The sequence below is a fragment of the Salminus brasiliensis genome, chromosome 7 (genome assembly GCF_030463535.1).
Source record: "Salminus brasiliensis chromosome 7, fSalBra1.hap2, whole genome shotgun sequence".
NCBI lineage: Eukaryota > Metazoa > Chordata > Actinopteri > Characiformes > Bryconidae > Salminus > Salminus brasiliensis.
Window position 1 is genome coordinate 31631904 of NC_132884.1, and position 19851 is coordinate 31651754.

Genomic DNA, 19851 nt, shown 5'->3' on the forward strand with positions numbered 1-19851 from the left:
GAATGTCTCGCTCACGTAAATGGGAATAATTTGCCCCCGGGACCTCCTTGCGCCACCTCCATCTTCTCCCTGTTGATGTTTTACAGGGGACACAATGGCAGCTTCCCCGACTTTCCATACCCTGACCACAACTGCAGCTCACTACAGTCAGAACAAGGGACTGCAGTGTAGCAGTAAAACAACCCTCCTAGAAACGTGCTCAGTGTACACTGAGGATAATTCTATACCTCTGATTTTGACTTTGCTTTAAAGCCAATTACCTGCTGTAGGCCTTCGCTCGAGGAGAATCTGTTCTATGTTCAAGCTTCAATGACCAGCTTTTTTTTTAAACTTGTGGTTTCTGTGATCTTGACATTTTCACAAAAGCGCAACCATTTCCATTAAATTTACACAGAAACCAATGTATTAGCGTATCAGTGTAATGTATTAATTCTACACATTTAACAGCAGTGCAGGACCAGCTAGGACTTCAGAAAGCAGATTCAGATATGCAGATATGCAGACTGGATGTAATTGGACAGGAGTATGAGCATTGTTTTTTTTTAGCTCTGTACTCCAGCAGGTCAAAGCTGAAATTTTAACAGTGAGGAATGAGGTTAGTTAGCAGGGTTGGGATGTAACAGAGTACCAGTGTCTGAAAAATGTATTCGGAATACAGAAAAGAATATATCTGTATTCAGTCCATTCTACATTCGGAAAAGGCAGAACTCAGCGATCCTCTATGATTTTTATGAGGATACTTTTAGAATATGCACTAATAAAGAAATCAGCATATAGTCTTTAAAAAACACAACAAGTGTCTGTTTCAGCGTTTAGCAAACACACTTACTAGACTGACTCTAAAGACATACTCCGCTAACAGCTTCTTTACAAATGCTGAAATTTCATTTTCAAGCATGAGTAGACTGATAAATCACTGTGCTGATCAGTTATTTATCTCAGTGTTACTGAGCTCTACTATAGCCTGAGTAGACTGATAAATCACTGTGCTGATCAGTTATTTATCTCAGTGTTACTGAGCTCTACTATAGCCTGAGTAGACTGATAACTCACTGTGCTGATCAGTTATTTATCTCAGTGTTACTGAGCTCTACTAAAGCATGAGCAGACTGATAAATCACTGTGCTGATCAGTTATTTATCTCAGTGTTACTGAGCTCTACTAAAGCCTGAGTAGACTGATAAATCACTGTGCTGATCAGTTATTTATCTCAGTGTTACTGAGCTCTACTAAAACCTGAGTAGACTGATAAATCACTGTGCTGATCAGTTATTTATCTCAGTGTTACTGAGCTCTACTAAAACCTGAGTAGACTGATAAATCACTGTGCTGATCAGTTATTTATCTGTGTTACTGAGCTCTACTAAAGCCTGAGTAGACTGATAAATCACTGTGCTGATCAGTTATTTATCTCAGCGTTACTGAGCTCTACTAAAACCTGAGTAGACTGATAAATCACTGTGCTGATCAGTTATTTATCTCAGTGTTACTGAGCTCTACTAAAGCATGAATAGACTGATAAATCACTGTGCTGATCAGTTATTTATCTCAGTGTTACTGAGCTCTACTAAAGCCTGAGTAGACTGATAAATCACTGTGCTGATCAGTTATTTATCTCAGTTACTGAGCTCTACTAAAGCATGAGTAGACTGATAAATTACTGTGCTGCACGTTTACCAGTGATTGGCTTTGTGCCAGTGTTGTGCTGAACTCATGTATGTGCTTTGTTATATTCATATAATTAAATGAAGAAAACTTTTTTCATCCCTGCATGTAAGGGGGGCAGTAATTTAACCTTTCAACACCAAAAATCTATTATGAGGTACTTGGTTGCAAACCCTTTTTGTACTGATGAATATCTAAACGGAGTAGAGCAGAGCAGATGCTGGGTATTTTCCCTAGTCATGCTCTACAAGGCCTGAAATGCAGGCATTTTCTCCTCCTGCTTCTATGGGGCTTTTGCTCTCAGTTTGCATGCTCCGTTTAGGAATGCTCTGTGATGTGCAGTCCGGTTGATTTGCGTATTGCACTGTTTGAGCTGAAAATGAAAAGTAGCGTTAGCAACATTTCTGGCCTCATTGTCTGCATGTAGGACCATTTCAATTCCTTGTGATCTGCTATTGCTAAATTAACCAGTAACTTCTTACAAAGGTACCAAACCCAGTCACTGGTTGGTGGTTTGTCCCTCTTTGTCCATTGTCTTTAGGTACTCGCCATTGCTCATTGGGAGCACCTTACAAACCTTGCTGTTTTGGAGATGCTCCCACTGACCAGTCATCTGGCCAGAAAGATCTGGCCCTTGTTAAAGTCGCTCTGGTCTTTCATACCAGACCATCCAAGAAGTTGACTACAGAAAAACAACAGTGCTTACCATCCTTGACATATACCATTGTTACGAGACAACCAATCCTATTTGATAAGTGTCTATACTCAGTCGGAGTCAGATCTGGGCCAGTCGTCTGGCCACAAAGATCTGCCACTTGTTAAAGTTGCTGTGATCTTCATACAAGACCATCTTGATTTTCGACTAGTTGACCACAGGAACCGAAAGTCTGGTTACTGTCCTTGATATGTGCCATTGTTGAAAGACAATAAATGGCATTTGCTAAGCCGACATAGTATTTTGGCTTATTAGCGTATATAGGTAGTGTTTTTATCCAATTTATTATCATGATTTTTTCTATTGCCATGCTGACCTTCTTTATTGGCACTGGCACTTTTTTGGCCCAAAACATGCAGTCTCAGCTCCAGACCTTTTGTTAGCTCTCTTGTGCATGACCTAGTTATGCAACAGTACAGCTGACCGAAAAGCAACTGAGCACCCAATTGCCCGATTACTCTTGGTCCTCTAAAATGAGAGAGTTTTGTATAAAATGAGTTTAAATTTCTACACAGTTCACCTGAAATGATTGAAAATACCCCCAAATTAAAGCCGAAATTCTGCTCTTTATTCATAGTTGTTGTTTCATCTGGAATCCAATATGCCGGAGTACAGAGCCTCGACGAGAAAAACTGTGTCACTGCTCAATTACTTACTAACTGCACTGTAACTGATTGCGCTATGGTGCCATAGTAGGTTAATGACGCTCATTTACCGTTTGCAATTGATTTATGAAGATCACAGGCACTGGAATAAATTTTAATGTAGAAGTCTTGTAGCACATGCTACATATTGATGAAGCTTCGGATATGATTCATGCCCCCCCCCCTCCAGTGTCTCTGCCTCTCTAATACACACTCACTTTTTCATGAAGAACATACAAACATGAAGAGTCGGCCTCTGTGTAGCTGTTGTCATGGTAACAGCGGTGTGTCTGATTGGTGAAGACAGCTGGAAGGTAACGGGTCAAAAAATGGGATCTCGCTTTTCCTCAATGCGCTTTATTGATCTCCCATTGCGAAAAAATTGCCGCAGCTGTGTGTGCATGTGCGCGTGTGTGATTGTGAGAGAGTGTCGAGCAGTGATTTAAAAGTGCTGCGGAAATTCGTTTCACACATGCTGACGCCTGCAGCCTCTCACACCGTCTCCCTGTGTTGTTGGTTTTAAGAGTCGTGACTATTCAGTCCTCCTCTAAATAAACTCGGCCCAGTCATTCGGCCTGGCCTCAAAGGATTCCAATGTGGAGAATGTACATGGAACCCAAAGTATTGGAAACAGCTGGAGCCGATCTATACATTTCCAGCAATGATGTTAGCAGAGTTGCTTCTGAACATTTCAGAGCCTGAAGCGAGATCTTACTTGGGAGCAGGGGGGAGACCGTGTCCACTGCATTCTTTTATGTGCAGGGATGACAAAGAATTTGTATTCTACTGAGCAAAGAAATAGGTTTAATAAATACAAACAAAAACAAGAAGAAGTACACTTGTATGCAAACGTAGGCATCCCTGGTCATTAAACACTATTCCTGGTCATTAAATTACTCTAAACGATAGAAATACAAAAGGAGAGAGTAATTGTGTAAGTGTATAAGTTTAGACAGTCAGGACTTAATTAGGTTCTGATTTGGGTAATAGAGACTCTCCAAACACTTGCTAACACTCAACAACCAGGGGCTCCTCTGAGTATGGTGAGCAGCTGGTTAAGGATCTGGAAATGAAGCTGATGCCTAGAAAACAGAGACAGGCTATACAAATATACTGAACTGCTGCCAGCTCATGTTTGCTACTGTCTGAAATGTCATTGTCAAGTTAGGCAGTTAAGGGGAACTGTGGAAGTCAAGGCAAACTCTGGAACAACAAGAAATCTCTCATTAAGAACTGAAAAAGGCAAAGCACAAATTCCACGAGCCTGTTTACCCCTGGCATTAACATGCGTTTTTAGTGATCGACCAGGCATAAACACTCCCAGATTAAGACAGATCTCATACACATTCAATACAAGTGGAAACTGAATGCGTTTTCTCGGATCGGATTACGTCCGACATGCGGAAATGTGCCCGTTGAATCACCACACTGTTCACAGTCCCCGGAGCAGAACAGTTTTGATGAGAAACCGTTGTTTACAGGAAGTAAAATTGAAATGGTGCATTTTAATGACAAGTTTAAACAGAATCCGGTCGAAGTAAATCCAGAAACTATCCAGATACAAAACACATGGTAATGCCAGGTATTAGCAGGCCCTATATGACCGCACAGAACCTGCAGGAAGGTTTATCTAACTGTATTTATGTGACTATTTTATTTTTTCTATTTTATTTTTTTTAACTGTAGTTTATCTACTGTACAGCGTTGCTCGCACAAACATAATGGAAGAGTCATCAGAAAGAAGCCAACCCTACCTGATCACAAAAAAAAGCAATGGGTGGTTGTGGTCGTTGTGGATGACCAGTTATTGTTCTTGACCCATGTTGCAAACCTGACTTGGTCATGCAGATTTCTCTTTTACAACATCCGGAGAATTTGACCTTTCCTCACTAGAGAGGTCACTCAGATGCTCGTTCAGTCTCTCATCATTTCAAGACTTGACTCAACTGAACTCAACTCCCTCCTGGCTGGTCTTCCCCTGCGCACCATCAGGCCCCTGCAATTGGTCCAGAATGCGGCGGCACGGGTTGTGTACCAACACCCCCTGCATACTTGTTGGCAGTGGTCAAAACCTGATCTGTACCGAGAGCCCTCCAGTCTTTAAGTATGGCTCGGCTTGACCCACCATCTTTTAAGATGCATGAACGACAAGCATCCAGGCTTTTTCCTGCCCTGGTGTGGTGGAACGAACTTCCCCTAGGTGTCCGAACCTCGCTCGCAGATTGAAGACCCACGTCTTCCAAGAGTACTTGGGCAGAGTGTAGTGTGTAGTATTATGGTCTCTATACTGACTTTTGTATTTAGTAGTATCTAAACTCAGAGGTATCTTTTGGAAGTCGCTCTGGATAAAAGAGTCTGTTAAATGCCTAAATGTAAATGTTAGAGCAAGAATAACACCAGGATTCTCAAACACCATCAATGGAAATCACTGCCTATAAATATAGGCTATAAATATTATAGTAATAGATAGTGATTTGTGCACAATTCATAAGCGTTTTGCCATTCCATAAAAAGAAAACACTTTGGTCAAAGGCCTTCGGACACCTATGGTTGAACCTGTGATGCTGTTTTATGAATTTCAATGTGAAGCAAAGCAGTACAGTGGCTACAATGCTACGGTTGGTGAGCTGCAGCCAGTGGAATTGGCCCTTGATGAAAAGGGCAATTCTCTCTCTCCCTCTTTCCCCTTCTCTTTCTCTGACGCTCTCTCTCTCTCTGCAGGCTACAGATAACACTCTCCGCCTGAGGGAAAGCAAAGCTCTGAAGTGGAGGACTTATCGTTACATCCCTCTATCAGATAAGACCAAAGTGAGGAGAGAGCGAGAGACGGAGAGAGTATGTGAGTGTGAGAGAGAAAGTGAAAGAGCGAAAGGAACAAGAAAAAGATAAAAGAGGTGGTGAGCGGGCTTAGAGATTGAAAAGAAAAGAAGGTGGTAAATAAGCACCTTTTGTAGCCAGAGATGTTTGGCAGAGACTAGCGGCCTCGTTTACTGAAGCCTTTGGCCAGGGCAGAACATCTGAGCTTAGCTGACGTCCTTTAGCTTAGCGAATCAAGGAGCACAGCTAATAAACTGGGCGTGCTCCGTTTACCATACCTGAAATACTTGTTTAATTGTATTTTTCATAGAGGTGTGAATCAATGTCGCAGCACAGGCACGCAGTCATGCAGAGGGACAGCCAGAGGGTGTGTATGAGGATGTCAGTAATGGCCATGCTAACACACTGCTTAGTACTGTGAGAAATGTGCCTACAGGCAGGGTTACTATATGCCAATCACTGGACCTCCCCTGTGAGTGTGTAAGTGTGTATATGGTGAATCCACATTCCAGTGACAAGTGCTGTTTACTGAGGCCTTGTTTTACACTGCAGGGCACAATTATTTTTCTGCTAAATCAGATTTTTAGACCGAGACCCTCGTCTACACCTGCTTTGAGGATCTGGGTAGGGCTTATCCACATAAAACTACACGCGTCCTCCTCAAGGTGGATTTAAAACACATTAAAATTCGATCAGGGGACCCCCTTCAGGAGGCAGTCTGAGACCCACTGAACCAGATGTTATAAAAGTGTAAATACAGATGTGTATACAAGATACATTCAACAACCAAAACCCCTCCCAGTATTGTGACAGTGCCTTCCTCTGCTGTTCTGCATATGGGAAAGGGTCCCTGAACGCCCCCTGCACTGCTGCCGCTGAATAGAAGTAGAATAGAAGTTTTGTTGGAGTAACTGTCCCTATTGTCCAGGGAAGAAGACTTTCTACTAGATTTTGAAGCATTGCTGTGAGGAGCATTAGTGAGGTCAGGATGGTGGATGATTACCATCCTCACAACATCCCCAACCCCCCAACTCTGGAGCCCAAGAGCAGAAAATACCATTTCTCGCACAATGCTGCTTTGAAGCACATGGTAGTGATGGCTTTTGCACAAAGCTAATTATTATAAACCATTTTTTTATAAACATCGACTAGACAACATGCAAAAATGTGATTTTCTGAGCATTGCTGTGAGGATTTGATTGCATTCAATGACAACAGCATTAGAGAGACTGGGACGTTGGATGACTACCCGCACGCCTCGTCCTCAACTCCCCAGCTCATCTCAAAAGTATTGAACCGCGCACCACCCATCATTCCAGAGAACAGAGGATGCAAAACAACAAGCACAAATGTGAATTGCAGGGCAGCAGTACATACACATAGCAATCCGACTTTCATTGAGTTAAAAATCTTGTCAAGCTACAACGCATATGCACTTCTAAAAAAGGATTTTTTTAAGCCTACTAAAGGCAGTGGTTCTATAGAAACCCACTAGAATTCTTGCTTTTAAACTTGCTTTTTTAGAGAACGAACACAACGCACACTAGTGACTAAGGCAGTAAGAACACAGACACCTCACTATCCAAGGAGAAACTGAGGCACTTCAGCAATGAACACTAAGGGAGGACAAAGCACTGTTCTTTTGCTCCCTACACTTCCTGCCAGTCCGAGGGATTGAACCAGCAACTCTCGTTTAGGCCTACCCCCAACAATTCAGACCTGGCTAAAAGGTCACCTTTTGTAGACTGGTCTTTACATAAGTGTTTAATACATAGGTCTATATAGCACCTAAAAGGTCTCCACTATTATTGCCAGTCAAACATCTCTTTGCTGTGCTGTCGAATGCAGGAGCACAGCAGAGCACTCAATCAGATCTGAGCGAAAGCGCATAGAGACTTGAGAATCAGACATGAAATGCCATAATCCATTTGATGAAATATCCCTTAATCAAAGCTAATCTGATTTAATCAAAAGGCAATTATTGCTTTAATCTACTGTATAATCAGATGGCAGTAAATTAGATTACATTTGATTAGATAAAAATCCTGTTTTTAGACCCAAATCCATTCTGCAGGTTTCTGATTATCATTTTATTGGTAGTGCATGCATTTGCATAACAATGTAAGAATACTCACAATGAAGCAAGTGTGTATCTGTATGTGTGTAAGTGTGTGTAAACGTGTATAAATGGCTCGCTAGCTGTAGGCCCTGATCTGTGATGGCCCTTGTTATTTTGAAGGCCCACTTTTCTACATTTGTATGTTTAAAAAAAAAAGTCCACTTAATAAGTTCTTTAGTGGCATAAGCCCCCATGACCCGGTTTACAGCTGGTCACTTAATGCATCCCGAGTATCAGGATTATATCACGATAAGGCCAAGCCATATAAAAATGTATAAGTGTAAAAAATGTGTAAACTTAAAATATATACAGATCCGATCACTCAAACCACTTCAGGAGGTGGCCTGAGACACATTTGAGCCACGTTATCGCAGTGTAGACACATCCGTCTCTCCTGGACACAATCGACAACCAAAACCCCTCCCAGTTCAACCCGAACACCATATTTAATATTTGCATATTCCGCCCCACACAGCAACTGGATTTCAGTCTGACAAGTGTGAATGCATGTGGCTAAAAGCTTGTACTAGCAGATACTAGTCACAGGAAGGGGCCAGGTATAAACAGGGGTATGTCTTAAGGTTGAACAGGCACTTCAACAGACAGTTTTCGCAGAACTGCCCCAAAGTTTTTTTTACAGAAAGAGATGCTACATTTATTCTGCTAACAATCACTGGACTTAGACCATCGCCAATCTCATCTCCGTAACATGCCCAGTGTTTGTTAGCAGCATTAGCCATGAAGTACGAAGGGGCTGGTCCATTCTTGGCTTTGTAGGCCAGCGTCAGGGTTCGGAATCTGATGTGGAAGGAAGCCAGTGAAGAGAACGCAGCAGAGGAGTAACATGGCTGAACTGCATGCCGCTGCATTCTGGATCAACAGCAGGGGCCTGATGGTGTGCTTAGGAAAACCAGCCAGGAGAGAGTTGCAGTAATCAAGCCTTAGAATGATGAGAGACTGAATGAGCACCTGGGTGGCTCTCTAGATAGGAAAGGTCAAATTCTCCAGGTGTTGTAAAGGAGAAATCTGCATGACCAAGTCAGGTTTGAATCATGAGTAATCTATGACTACAGCAAGAGGGCTTCGTCCTTCTGCAGATGGACCGACCACAAAGTCTAAAAACATAGTTATGCAGAAAATAAGAAAGAACACAAATTAATGAGGGTCAGTGGTTAACAATTGTTGAATTGAAGCTGGAGAGCAAAAAGGTCACGGCCCAGTTCTCAAATGCTGTGAAACATTTCACATGGTAGGTTGTAGGCGTGTGACATATGAAATTTGCCTCACAATTGCCATCAAATACGGAAACGCAAAAAGCACCACTGCCATAGCACTTGCTAAGAGTTCATTAGCTGGGGTGTGTGTTGTCCAGAATCACCTGGTAACTGGGAACAGTGTACAATATGCTTCTGAAAAGGGTTAAGTGGTTCATGTCAGCAAGCCTCCAGTTAAACACCACTAACCAGAACAGACAGGAGTGAGAACTGGTTCACATTCAGAGAGAGAAAAGAGAGAAAAAGAGCGAAGGGGAAAGATTGCTGTTTCAGGTGACAGGAATCTCTGGTTAGGTTGACGCCCTGTCTGACACACACTTTAGTGGAGTGTGTAGGACCCTGTAGGTGTGGGTTAGGTGTTAAGTATGGGCTGCTAACCACTAACACACACACACACAGCGAGAGCAATGCAGAAGACATCTGGAGACAAGAGGAAGAGCAGGTGTACCCTCAGAGGAAATCTGATCTGCACACTCGCAGTAGCACCTGTGTGTGAGAGTGTGTGTGTGAGAGTGTGTAAGCCACCTGCTGTGCAGTGGGACACCCCATATCTAATCACACACTCTGTTCTCAGTGGTTTTGTAAAGATGTAGAATTCTGATTAAACTACTTTGACTTCCTCACCTCCACTTTACCTGTGCCCCTCAACACCTTCAGAATGGGATCAAACACACTTATTTGATGCTGAAATCCCACAGTAACGAGACATGACTGCCAAACTCTGTCCACATGAATTAAAGTCAGTGCCAGTCAAAACACTCCAGTGTTTTCTTTGTTTTGACGGTTTTCCACATTTTTAGTGAAGACGTTAGTGTTGTAAAATAACACATGGGATTATGCAGAGACCAAAAAAAGGACTGTCCAAGATCTCAGACTAGATTTCAGAGAAGCTCTCGTTTGCTTTGATTGCATTTGCATTCATTCAGGAGCCTCCTGGGATGCCTTTCCAACAGCACTGAAGATGCTCCATATGCTGAGCTTTTGCTAATGTCTGAAAACTATTTATAGTTATTTACTGCTGCTGCTGCTGCTACTACTATCAGTACTACTACTATTACCACTGCTACTGCTGCTACTACCTCTACTACTATTACCACTGCTACTACTGCTTCTACCTCTACTACTATTACCACTGCTACTGCTACTACCTCTACTACTATCAGTACTACTACTATTACCACTGCTACTGCTGCTACTACTATCAGTACTACTACTATTACCTCTGCTACTGCTACTACTACTACTACCTCTACTACTACCACTGCTACTGCTGCTACTACCTCTACTACTATTACCACTGCTACTGCTGCTACTACCTCTACTACTATTACCACTGCTACTGCTACTACCTCTACTACTATCAGTACTACTACTATTACCACTGCTACTACCTCTACTACTATTACCACTGCTACTACCTCTACTACTATCAGTACTACTACTATTACCACTGCTACTACCTCTACTACTATTACCACTGCTACTACCTCTACTACTATTACCACTGCTACTACCTCTACTACTATCAGTACTACTACTGTTACCACTGCTACTGCTACTACTACTACCTCTACTACTATTACCACTGCTACTGCTACTACCTCTACTACTATTAACATTGCTACTGCTACTACTGCTACTGCTACTACCTCTACTACTGCTACTACTATTACCTTTACTATTACCTTACTATTACCTACTGCTACTACCTCTACTACTATCAGTACTACTACTATTACCTCTACTACTATTACCACTGCTACTGCTACTACCTCTACTACTATTACCACTGCTACTACCTCTACTACTATCAGTACTACTACTGTTACCACTGCTACTGCTACTACCTTTACTACTATTAACATTGCTACTGCTACTACTGCTACTGCTACTACTGCTACTACTACTGTTACTACTACTACTACTGTTACTACTACTACTATTATTACTACTAACTACTGCTACTACTACTACTACTGCTACTACTATTACTATTACTACTGCTACTATGACTACTGCTACTACTACTGTTGCTACTGCTACTGCTACTACTATTACTACTGTTGCTACTGCTACTGTTACTACTATTACTACTACTACTGCTATTGATACTATTACTACTGCTACTACGACTACTGCTACTACTACTGTTACTACTACTACTGCTACTACGACTACTGCTACTACTACTGTTACTACTACTACTGCTACTATGACTACTGCTACTACTACTGTTGCTACTGCTACTGCTACTACTACTACTACTACTGTTACTACTACTACTATTGCTACTACTATTACTACTACTACTACCACTATCACTACTACTACTACTGCTACTACTACTGTTACTACTACTACTGCTACTACTGCTAATACTACTACTACTACTGCTAATGCTACTGCTAATACTACTGCTACTACTGATGTTACTGCTACTGCTAATGCTACCGCTACTACTACTATTACTACTACTACTGCTACTACTGCTAATGCTATTGCTGCTACTACTGCTACTACTACTACTATTACTACTACTACTGCTACTACTGCTAATGCTACTGCTGCTACTACTGCTACTGCTACTACTACTACTACTGCTAATGCTACTGCTGCTATTACTGCTACTGCTACTACTGATGCTAATGCTACTGCTGCTACTACTACTACAACTGCTGCTACTACTACTACTACTGCTGCTAATGCTACTGCTGCTAATGCTACTGCTCCTACTACTACTGCTACTACTACTGCTACTACTACTACTGCTACTGCTACTACTACTACTGCTGCTACTACTGCTACTCCTGCTACTGCTACTACTACTACTGCTGCTACTACTGCTAATGCTACTGCTGCTACTACTGCTACTGCTACTACTGCTAATACTACTGCTACTACTACCAAGTGTTAAATTGGTAGATATTCATTGGTGTTGATGCAAGAGAAAGATGCCATTATTAGGAGTGGACAACAATTTTGGTAGTTTACTAAAAAGCAGTAATGCACAGTCAAGCTCAGCAACAGCAAACAGTCCAGAAGACTACAGAAGACAACAAAAACAATCGCAGAATTCATTCCTTGGTGAAGAAGAACCCCTTTACCACATGTAGTGAAGTCAAGAGCATTCTTGAAGAGGTAGGGGTAGCATTGTCAAAGTCTACAAAGAAAAGGGGCCTAATGAAATAAATGAAGTAAATACAGGGGGTTTACTTCAAGAAACAAACCAATGGTATCACTCAAGAACAGAACGGTGAGATTAGAAACCTGCCCTGTTTGGGAACACAATTCTTCAGACAGATGAAACCAAGATCAGCTTGAGGATGGAGATGGAAAGAAAGGATTCATGAAGCATTGAAGTATACCATATCTGTCAAACATGGAGGAGGCAATGTTATGGCATGGGTATGGCATGGCTGTCGAAAAACTGGTCACTGGTGTTTATTAATGACATGACTGCTGATAGAAGTATAAAGATGAATGTGGACGTATATAGAGCTACACTTACTATTCATATTCAGTAAAATGATGCAAAACCCAAACCACACATCCTAATATCTTAAGGCAAAGAAATGTAATGTTCTAATAGCTAAGTCAGTCACCTGACCTCGACCTGACCAAGACAGCTTTTCATTCACTGAGGACAAAACTGAAGACAGGAAGACCCAAACACAATCAAGATGTCTGCAGTAAAGCCCCGGCAAAGCATTTCAAGGAGGACACTCTGCATATAATGTCGTCTATGGGTTCCAGACCTCAGGTAGTTATTGACCACAAGTGATTTGCATACAAGAATAAAAACACTCCTTTTATTTATAAAAAATATATAATTATAATTATAATAAATGTGAAGAAGAAGGGAGTATGTAAAAATGGCTAATTCCTAAATGGCTAATGCAATACTTTTTTTTTTTAACCCCCTTAAATTAAAGCTGAAAGTGTGCACTTGAATCACATCTTGTTTGCTTAATTAATTTAAAATTTAAAACCCATTAAGGTGAGAGACAGAAGCAAAATGACACAAATATAGTGTCCTTGTCCAAATACTTATGGACCTGGCTAAATATATATGCTGAAAACAACTTATAGGAGTATTTCTTTGTTAGGCACGACAGGGGCATATTCCTTTTATAAAAAGCTATACCAATGTTGAATTAGCTAATTTAATTCATTATTAGTAATAACTGTAAATTGCAATAAGCAATGTAGTTTTTTCAGAGTAGGCTGTGGTTGCCAAGCAACACAACAGTCAAAGATTATTCCATGAACAGCACAATGGCTTTTAATAACCAGAATTGAATTCATGTGGTCAGAGGTGTGCACACATTTGCAAGAGCTTTATGAACATGGCTTAGCTAATAAGGTTTTAGAACCTGAACTATTCTTTTGATAACACACAACTGACTAAGTGTGTATTTAAATGATGATGAATGCATATTCCCGCAGCACCGCAGCAGCCCCACACTTAGAATGAGTTTGGAATTGGAACTCTGGGTGGTTTAGCGCTAGCTTAGCGCCGGTGTGCCTGTTGCTGATAGTGTTACAGCGGCCTGAGGGGGCCATTAGAGATGGCTGTCATTTCTGCTGATGAGCTGAGGGGAATGGCAGGATGGAGCTATGCCATGAGATGAAAAGCGTGGAAAAGACGTTAACCTGTGGCCTCCAGCACTCCTTGTGAACATGTACGGGTGTGTGATCACCTATCACTTTGTGTGTGTGAGAAAGTTTGCCCTCCGCATACCTCTTTGGTGGATATGATTACACAACCTGGGGGCTATAGGCACATCTAGGTCACTGTAAGCCTGCCCCCCCCCCCCACCTTCTTCTTGCACACACACATCACAGAAACCTGATCCATCTGCCCTCATATCATTTGAGGAAGTTATTATAAGATTAAGTCATTCCCACAGAGATGGAGCTCCATACACGCCTCGTTCAGGAAAGGGCTTTTGCTCGTTCTCCACCCCAGGCAGAGCTCACCTTTTGTAGGTAAAAGCTGCTGCATCACCCCCCTCTTCTCTCCAGCTCCGGAGCTGGGACGGCCCCAGGGAAATCACGCTCGTTTTCCCTGACTTCATCCCAAAATTAATCCCGCCAACTAGGCAGGAGAGCCAACCGAGCTGATCAGAGAAATGGAAGATTATTAAAGGGGTGTAGACCTTGACTGATTGTTGCGTGTGTGTTTGCACTGGGGTGTGTGTGTGTGTGTTCATCGCTACCTCTCAGAAGAGCAGGATAAACAGTAAAGAGGCAGAAGACAGTTCTTTTACTGACTGCTATTATACAGAGATTATACAGATGTCATTGTGTCTATTAGCTGCACAACATGGACAAAACACTGGCAATGTGACTGTATTGCTACATGCACTACATGGACAAAAGTATTGGGACACCTGCTCATTCATGGCTTCTTCTAAAAAAAACAAGGTTATTTTGTTAAGATTTGTGGGAGTAACTGCCTCTACTGTCCAGGCAATGTTGGAACACCGCTGTGAGGATTTGATTGCATTCAGCAACAAGAGCATTAGTGAGGTCAGAATGTTGGATAATCACCACCCCACCATCCCCAACTCATCCCAAAAGTATTAGAAGGAGCACCATTATTCCTGGGAACACAGTTCCATTGCGCCACAATGCTGTGGGGCAACTTACTGTAGCTGAAAGTATTCATTAGAAGAGGTGTCGACAAACATTTGGACATCTAATGTATATTACGCAGCCCTGGAGTGTGTATCAGAAATACCATTAAGATCGGGAGTCTGGTGGAATGCTTGGAGTGAGCAGAAAAGTCAGCAACCAAATCTGTTTAAACTGCCAGATTAGTCTTACATTGTACTGTATTTACATTTGCATAAATTCATTACAATGACACACATTGTTTACTTGCATAAAACATGCTGGCTGCTAAATAGCTGTAAACTAAAGAGAATTCTACCACTTTTTCCCCAAACATCACTTTTTCCTGAAATTGGAACAAAGCCATAGAGTAGTTTAATGTGAAATGTTTAATTGTAGAAAAAAATATCATGGGGTTCAGTGGACTAAGACACTGCCACTATGATCCGAGGATTGCTGGTTTAAATTCCAGGAGATGCTGCTTTCCATCAGCAGCCGGAGTCTGAGAGCGCACATTTGGCCTTGCTTTCTCAGCACCTCATCCCCACATCACTCCTAACGTGTTGGCCATGAGAGACAAAATGAGAAAAAAGATTCTGAAATTCACATTGTCTGATTTTTAAAGAATGTATTTGCAAATAATGGTGGAAAATAAGTATTTGGTCACCTACAAACAAGCAAGATTTCTGGCTGTCACAGACCTGTAACTTCTTCTTTAAGAGGCTTCTCTGTCCTCCACTCATTACCTGTATTAATGGCACCTGTTTGAACTCGTTAACAGTATAAAAGACACCTGCCCACAACCTCAAACAGTCCCACTCCAAACTCCACTATGGTGAAGACCAAAGAGCTGTCGAGGGACACCATCTACTGTGGGAGGAATAATCAGAAAATGGGAGACCTACAAGACCACTGCTAATCTCCCTCGATCAGGGGCTCCACGCAAGATCTCAGCCCGTGGGGTCAAAATGATCACACGAACAGTGAGCAAAAATCCCAGAACCACACGGGGGGACCTAGTGAATGACCTGCAGAAAGCTGGGACCAACGTTACAAAGGCTACCGCCAGTAACACACTACGCCACCAGGGACTCAGATCTTGCGGTGCCAGACGTGTTCCCCTGCTTAAGCCAGTACATATCCGGGCGCGTCTGAAGTTTGCTAGAGAGCATTTGGATGTTCCAGAAGAGTATTGGGAGAATGTCTTATGGTCAGATGAAATCAAAGTAGAACTGTTTGGTACAAATTCGTTGTGTTTGGAGGAGAGTGAATGCTGAGTTGCATCCAAAGAACACCATACCAACTGTGAAGCATGGGGGTGGCAACATCATGCTTTGGGGCTGTTTCTCTGCAAAGGGACTAGGACGACTGGTCCGTGTACATGAAAGAATGAATGGGGCCATGTATTGTGAGATTTTGAGTGCAAACCTCCTTCATCAGCAAGGGCATTAAAGATGAAACATGGCTGGGTCTTTCAGCATGACAATGATCCCAAGCACACTGCCAGGGCAACAAAGGAGTGGCTTCGTAAGAAGCATTTCAAGGTCCTGGAGTGGCCTAGCCAGTCTCCAGATCTCAACCCCATAGAAAACCTTTGGAGGGAGTTAAAAGTCTGTGTTGCCCGCCGACAGCCCCAAAACATCACTGCTCTAGAGGTGATCTGCATGGAGGAATGGGCCAACATACCAGCAACGGTGTGTGCCAACCTTGTGAAGACTTACAGAAAACGTTTGACCTCTGTCATTACCAACAAAGGATATATACCAAAGTATTGAGATTAACTTTTGTTATTGACCAAATACTTATTTTCCACCATTATTTGCAAATAAATTCTTTAAAAATCAGACAATGTGATTTTCTGATTTTTTTTCTCATTTTGTCTCTCATAGTTGAGGTCTACCTATGATGTCAATTACAGGCCTCTCCCATCTTTTTAAGTGGGAGAACTTGCACAATAGGTGACTGACTAAATACTTTTTTCCCCCACTGTATGTATAATATATATACAATATCAACTGGTATTTCTTTTCTTTACAGTGGTAAGGACAGAAACGAGTTAGCAATGTTTATAATGCAAATCTAGCCATTTTATATATCTAGAATTAGTAGTGACCCTACGGTTTTATAGGCAATGTATTTAAAGGTGCTTAAAAATGCATTTGTAAACAAACATGCCCAGATGTCAATAAACAAGTGTATTTACCACCCTGTTACTGTGTTGGAAGCTTTACCCTATTCACTATCCCCTAAATGAGAAAATCCAGATCACTATATAGAGCACTATTATAGAGAACTGAATTCAACGAGAATTTCAGGTATTTCAAGCTGCAGGTGAACAATTTAAACATGGTCTTCCTCAGACAAGCTGATGGGCAGATGTGGGAGAGGAGACATGGTAAAAGGCTAACATTAGCCTTTAGCCTGGCGTAGAACTCTAGTTACGCCAGAGTTTCATTTGCAATGAGAACAGCATTTGAACAGTATGTCGCTTCCATGTACTGAACGCTCATGATTCAACTATAGGGAAAATACAGTTGACATTTTAGAGCCCCTTTAAGTCATGTGGTAAATAGTGGTATTTTACACTCCCCTGTATTTACCTTTAAAAAACATTGTATTTAAAGCTTTTAGGCTTATCTCAAATGACTGTAAAGCAGTGTCTCAGGCTGTCGGCAGTGTACTCATAACCATTTCCTGTCTTAACTTTCAGTCATACTGCTTTTATAGGCCTTACATACTTTAGAAGTGTGGTTCCTGTCACCATCGCTGCGAACAGTTCTGAATTGAACGCACATCAATGCCCTCTCAGTGGTTCAAGTTATGTATGTGACCGTTTCAAAAATCAGTGGACAACCCTCTCAGACATTTCCATGGTGCTGCCGGGTGAAATAATAACATGACTGATGATCAGGCTTCAAAAATATAACTGCAGCTTACTGGATTAGGTGAACATGTGATCTAAGAAATACACCCATTAAAATAGGCTAACATTATATAGCCACTGTGGGATTAATCCCTGCAGTTACTTTACAGGAGAAGGAAAAAAGCATATAATTCTTATAATAAAATATTTTAGTAAGTAATTTTGGAGCATTTTAATTTTTTCTGTTCATCATTAAATTTGAACATAATAAACTATGTTTATATATATAACATATAAACTATAAACTATATATATATATATATATATATATATATATATATATATATATATACACACATTTTGTGACAAAAGCCACCATTAGCATTCAGAGTCTGAGGGAGCACAATTGTCCATGCTCCCTCCGGGTGGGTAGGTGGCGCTCTCTCCCCTCATCACTCTTAAGCGATGTTTCTTAAACTACCGGAGGCACCCAACCCTGCACATTTTAGTGAACTCTCTGCTGTAACTCACCTTCAGCAACTCTGAAAGGGCTTGTTAATGGGCTGATTAGTTGAATCAGGTGTGTTGGGAGCAGGCAAAGCACTAAAATGTGCGGCACAACATTGTGCACTGTGTTAGCTGGTGTGCTGAAGCTGGGGACCTGGCATTTTCTACAGAGCGTGTCAGCTGGCAGTTCAAAAAGAGGTAGTGGCTGGCTTTGCATGTATCAGAGGAGAAATATGATAAGTTAACTCTCCTAGTTTCGGGAGCATTGCTAGTGGTGGGTGGAGCTATGAGTGGGGGTTCATTGGCAGTAACAAACTGGGAGAAAATAGGAAAAATTCAACAAACAAATTATTTAAAAAACTAAAAAAGGAGATACATTTTATGTGACAGCGACCATGAGGGAGACTAAGGTTCAGTTCCTGGTCTTGGTGAGTCCTTGGGCAAGACTCGTAACACTACATTGGCCCACCTCTGTAATACGAGTAACCTTGTAAGGCAGCATCAGCTTAATGCCATAAATGTAAGTGTGGTCAGAATGTCCTATTAGTAAGAGGACTCGTTTGCATCTGGCACCCTTCCTTCTGCGGTCAGCAGTGCAAAGGCCAATATTGCAATCGTGATGCTGAAACGATATACTTGATATACAATATCATGTTCTGATGACACTGCAGTCCTGATGTCTTTCAAATAGCTCTTGATTCATTACTCAATCTCCAACAGAAACACATGTGAAGCTCTGCGATTGTCAGGCTGATCGCAGCACCCAAAAACAAATTCTATTACACAGCCTTCTGTAATATTAATATTGCAATATCACAATAATGATGAACAAACAATACATCGTGCCATCCTGTGTACGTATGTGTGTGTGTGTGTGAGACAGAGAGAGAGAGACGGAGCGCAGATTGGCGCAATGTCTTGCCTCATTGGGGATGTGATGTGTCGGCAAGCAGATGATGAGTATTAATGAGCAACCTTTCTGTGTGTGTGTCTGAGTGTGTGTGTGTGTGTGTGTGCGCGTGCGTGCATGTGCTCCCCGCATGCGAATAAGGGCTGCTGAAGTTCATCAGTATGACTGTCTTGTAGCTGTGATCAGATCAAAGGCATGGTTCTTTTCATCATTACCCCAGCTTTCACACTGCACTGTCAAACACAGCTCCCTTTAGCACAACAAGCACACACAGACACACACACACAGTATTTCTGTTGTTGTAGCCTCTGGCCTTTAGCTAGGATTTAACAGTGGTGTTTTTGGGCTAAGGTAATCGATCTGAAATCTCAGTAAGCTGCAACACAGGTTTGACACTTAACGTTCACAAGCGTCAAAGAGACTATAACACACACAGTGGCAGCACAGACCCCCTAATGTCTTTATTGGACCCCTTTAGACTGCTACTGCTACACAGGATTACACTCACAACATGGAGACGAGGTGGAAAAACCTGGTGGAAACAGATTTTTGGAAGAAGCTGATATCCGGCAATATATACAGCAGTAAAAGGATTTTAATCAGTTAGGATGACGTGGCTGGGGGGTTTAAGTAGGCACCCCCACACATACACACTGCTGCAGTCCCACAACTTAGGCCTAATTGAGATCCCCCCCAGACACAACATCCCAACTACGGTGGA